Source organism: Asparagus officinalis, chromosome 4 (genome assembly GCF_001876935.1).
Source record: "Asparagus officinalis chromosome 4, Aspof.V1, whole genome shotgun sequence".
Lineage (NCBI taxonomy): Eukaryota > Viridiplantae > Streptophyta > Magnoliopsida > Asparagales > Asparagaceae > Asparagus > Asparagus officinalis.
In genome coordinates this window covers 86,165,794-86,171,110 of record NC_033797.1, presented here as the reverse complement: position 1 = coordinate 86,171,110, position 5,317 = coordinate 86,165,794, and the positions used below count along the sequence as shown (strand labels likewise).

The following is a 5,317-nucleotide window of genomic DNA, read 5'->3' as shown; positions in this document are numbered from 1 at the left end:
GTTAAATGCAATTTTCACATGGTTGGGTAAAATTATACATGGGACTAGTGAAAATTGGGGTTCATGCTTTTATTAGGGGGTTTTCTTAAAAAGGTTAAAGGGGTTTTCTGATAACCCCGAAAATTAAGGGGGGTTTTCTGATATTTTGAAAGATACGGGGAGTTGTCTGATTAATGTCCAAAGATAAGGGGATGTTCTGACATTTAGCCTAAAAGAAATGCAAGCTTCTTCTAACAAAGAACTAAAACATCCAGCACCACACTATATAGAATTTCGAGTAGAACTAAAGCGACAAAGTAGAAGTCAAGCATGGAATTTCTGGCTCTACAATGACCTTGCAAGGAATTTCTTCCACTTGAATATCCTTGGCCTTTCATCAGGAAAGAAGATTTTACAAGGTCTAAAAGATAACCTTCACTGAGTTCAACTAAATGATAAACTTTATGAGGTCCTTAAAACTCCTACATCCATATACAAAAATAATTTAGCTAGAAAAAAACTTTATGAGGCCCTTAAAACTTCTATATCCATATACAAAAATAATTTAGCAAGAACTCAAGAAACAACTAATAACAGGAATATTCTCGAAGCACTTAGGCCACATTTGTTTTTTATCCCCATACTAGGGGGTATAATATTCCCCGAATAACAGTACTCGGATTGTATTATCGCAAGACTATTTTAGTCCAATTCATTGTTTGTTTTCACATGAACTAACATCCAAACTAACTAATAGCAATCCAAACTAGCATTTGTTCTTTTAGCATAATGACTCTGATCGTTCGGACTAATATCATAACCAGAATGACCTTTTTGCCCTCAAGTAAACTGATATTGTATTAATACACCAGCTTTTGACATGTGTGAGCTATTGAGGTACAATTTTAATAATGTAGAGCAATGGCTTAGGTAAGCTACATGTTAGCGCTAGTTTAGATTTCATCAGGAATGAGTCATGATAAATTTTGCTGAATTTTCATTGGTGTAGATAACTTTTGTATTGATTGCTAATCACTTAAGCTTCAAAGCTCTACTTTCATACAACCAATGTTTCTAATTCATGCAGCTAACCTTTCTGGAAAGTCCAAGTTGTATGATAAACGTGTCTATTAAGATGGATGACGTGCAAGAAAACAAAATTTAGGGAAAAAGAAGTATACATTCAAAAAAGTTAAGAGGTAGGTTTGATATGTACAAGCTGTAAGCTGTTTGTTTGCCATGGCCAGAATATGTGCAAATGAGACCAGCGTGCACTCCAGTTAACAGGAGTGATGATAACTTAGGAGATAAAAACACTGAAGTATCGGAAAACAAATGCGGAAAAATAAAGACGTTGAAATGAAAAAAAAAACATGCAGAAGAAATCAGCAGAAAAGCGGAATGAAAGGTGCATAAAAGCGGAAAGAAAAACTCATACAAAAAGTTGCGAAAAGAAAAAATAACGATAAACTAAAATCACGAAAAAAAAGATCAGTGAAATAAGAGGGTGGGTGATTTTGCCTAGAAATCTTAATCCCCTATATGAATAATACCTGGATTGTAAAGGTGGGCGGAAGGGTTGAGTTTATTGTAGTCCACTTTTCAGGGATTAACTTGTCCCTGCTTAAAAATAGTTTGGGCCGAATAAAAAAAAAAAGTGTCCTTACCTATAAACAGTAAAGTCATCAATGTTTAGGCTTATAAGCAGGTTTCAAACAAAGGTTTCTCCATATTTTATCTAAATCACATAAAAAATTAGCATGGTTTCTGCTACTTTGCACAAAAGGTAATATGAAACAATAAAGAAAGACCAAAAAGATTAGCAATTTCCAACACGAAAAATCTTAGCTAATTGATAGTCCAACTGTAAAAGTGTGAAGTATGTGTTGTCAGCTTACTTTATGTTTCTTTCGGATCAATTGTGCTTATTAGAATGCAATCACTATTGATAGCTTTGATAATGTTCATTGCTTTTACTAAAAAATAATTGAAAAAGGTACATCTTTGGTGCTTCATTGACAAAATATGTGCCTGAATAAGTTTATATGAATTCCAAAATAGTACTAGTTGTAATATATAAATAGTGATGAGAACAAGAATTGACAACCTTCCATTTTAGCTTAGTTTGAATTTTTTGAAATTCAAAATTCAAAATTCAAAAATTAAAATCCTACCAAAATAGAAAATCCCTCAAATATCTCACAATTATTAACTATCAAATTAAACAACAATTCAAATTTCAAAAAATTCAAACTATGCTAAAATGGAAGGTTGTCAATTCTTGTTCTCATCATTCTCCCCGGGTAGGAGAAAACTCGACTCCGTCGAGTTAGCTACAAAAATTTGTCATCTTCAATATAAGTTGTCTGCATCTTAATCTGTCGTCAGTTATTTTTCTACATCTCAAATCATTAGCTAAATTGCATTGTAAATTCACCATCTAAAATATTATCAAAATTCACTGCTGCATGGGTGAATATATAGAAATGGGGGGTAAAGTGAAAGAACTCTCATAAATAATAGGTTAGGGTCAGGCTTATATCAGTGGACTGTCAATAACATTGTGAACTGCTTAATCAATCAATATTGAGAATAGAACTATGACCAAATCGATAATATAAATGTTGCCATTAATTAGTTCAAGAGTTGGAAAAGCTTATAAATACCATGTCAAATTTTAAACAGCTATAAAAGAAACTGTTTTGGACAAGTCCAAACCATCTCAAATATCATCATTAACAGTTTTAAACTATGTACTGACTTCATATCATACATTTCAGTTAATAATGTATTTATTCAAATTAGATCACTGATTCCCCAATATATGATCAATAAAAATCAAAACAAAATGATGCAAATCAACTCAAATGACTATGTATGAAATGCAGACTCGAACAATGCGATCAATGGCAGATGTAACTCAACGAAGTGTTTAACATGCATGACGTCCTCTATCAAATGGAATAATTAGGCGTTCCTTCATTAGTATGAATAACAAATTTCCTCTTTTAGCAATGATAGTGAGGAACATGCAAACAAATGTATGAAGGAGTGTTTTTGTGTGCTTAATATGTGAGAAAAAAGAAATGAAAACACTCGTGCTCAAACTTGTGTCCCTAATCACTATATATTCCCAAAATGGATCAGTGTATGTGTGAGTGACTATCGGGACAATGCATAGGGGTTTGACATCTGATATGGTAGCTATTTTACTATGCTCAATTTGGGATTCAACTTCCATACAGATATCTGAGTGACTCATTTTAGGAACCGAATCAAGAACATGTTGGGTGTCATGTTGGTCCGGGAGGACTTCATAGAGAATATCAACAACGTTTTCAGTCACTGAAGTAAATTCAGGAGGAGTTGGAGTTTTAATTTCAGGAACAACTTCAGGGACAACATCAATGAACTCCGTGATCAAAGGGGTAGCTTGGGGAATAATCGAAGTGTTGGCATTGCATGAAACTTCAGTTAATTCTACAATTGCAGGGGTAGTTTTAGAAGAAATGAAAGTGCATGGTTCTTCGATTATACTGTCCTAGATTTTCTTGTCGGAGTTAGATTCTGTCAAATCTACGGTCTGTTTAACGATTTCCTCAATAAAGATTTTGATTCCGTTATAGACGGCTTATTAATTCTAATTCTGAACGAAGTTGTACAGACAGAAGCAATGTGCCCATATCATTGACAATTGTAACACTAAATTATTGGGCTAAGTTTGGAGAGAGATCTCTCTGACTTCTCGCCTTGGGATCGACTCTAGACTGTGAAGAACTAGGGTTAGATCGACTCATAGGCTGACTAGAGGTATTGGCACGGGAAGACTGGGAGGAATAAGTTCGAAAATCCTGAGCCTTATGAGATTGGTGGAATTTGGCTTCATCTAAATCTTAAACTAAGGCGTAAGCTCTCTTAAGAGTGTTTACTTCTCTAGCAAAGAGTTCGGTTTGGAGATCACTTCTTAATCCAGCTCTAAATTTTAACAAGACTTTTATCGGTGCCTCTTGTTCTATGGTGCTACATCGAGTAAACAATTCGTCAAATTGAGCAACGTACTCTTTTGCGGATTTAGTTCCCTGAGTAAGACGATGCTACTTGTCTAGCAGTCTATGATAAAACGATGACAGGAGATATTTTCGTTTCAGTTCGTCGGCCATTTCTCGCCAAGTAAAAATTGGTAACTCACCTCTAATGTCTCAATATTTTAAGGTTGGACCAATATTGATAGGTGAGTCCGGTGAGCTTCATTGCGACAAACTTGACTTTGTGGGTTTTCGTTAAAGCGTACCAGTCCAAGTATCGATCCATGTTCTTCAACCAGTCCAAGAAAGCTTCTGGGTCGAGCCTACCGTCAAAGGTTGGTGGATTAGGCACGGATTAAGGTGGAGATCGATGAGCGATGTACCCATGACCATTCCCTTGACCTTGTGGTGACGGAGGTGTAACGCGCGCTTCTGCGAGCCTAACAAGCCTTTCATTAGTGTCGTCAAATCGTGCTGCTAGCTCAGCGAATTTCTTAAAAAGTTCGGACTCTATACTACCTGATATGTTTGACTTACTAGTTAACTCACTTGACTCTCCTAATCGGTAGGGTAGACCTGTACGAGTGGGCATACATTAATAACTAGATGAGATGAATGGTGTGCACAAACAGCTAAATGAGATGAATGAGATTTTTTTAATATCAAATAAAAGACTCAATTAATCTAAAAAATAAAAATAAAAATAAAAAAAATTCCTAACCTAGAACCTGGCTCTGATACCAAAAATGATGCGAAACGGGGTAGGGGGTCTATCGGAATCAGCGATTTAATTCCAATAACGTACCGTTTCGCCAAAATTCATGATCTTCGGCAGGAAATTAACTTAAAACGATTAATGTGACAGATGGATTTTAATAAGATTTGCAACGATAATCATGAACAATTCTAATCTCAAACAATTCAATTGCCAGATTAATTATCATTGCATAAGTTCTAAGATCAATATCAAAATTACAACAGTCGCATGTTCAGTTTCTCTCAACTCACAATTATACTCTAAGCAGTGAATATAAGATAATAGTTTAGAGGTGATATACTCATGCAATTAGCTAAATAAATGAGATTAACAGAAAATACTGAGTCAAGAGAAAATGAAACCTTCGGACTCAAACCCAAATGAAATGGGTCGGATCTGATTCAAAGCAACCCAGATCTGACTTCTCTGTTCAGTGTAGCTTCGATCTGAGGAGAGGAGGATGAGGGCTGCTCGATGACGAAGATCGATGGCAGGAGGAGGCGAACTGGCGACGGATCTGTTCGACGACAGGGGGCCGCGAGCGGGCGGCGGGCTT

General features: G+C 35.7%; 1 protein-coding gene across 4 annotated transcripts in view; it reads right to left on the bottom strand.

Moving 5' to 3' along the window:
• Positions 1–5,317, bottom strand: part of LOC109837814 (probable alpha-amylase 2) — a 26,646-nt gene that overhangs the window by 11,077 nt on the left and 10,252 nt on the right. The window contains exon 1 of one of the 4 annotated variants that reach the window (XM_020406179.1): positions 5,124–5,307. The exons of the other annotated variants lie outside the window; for them this stretch is intronic. The gene's annotated coding sequence lies outside the window, so the exon portion shown is untranslated. Of the gene's footprint in view, positions 1–5,123; positions 5,308–5,317 lie in introns of those variants that run through there. 4 annotated transcript variants of the gene reach the window in all.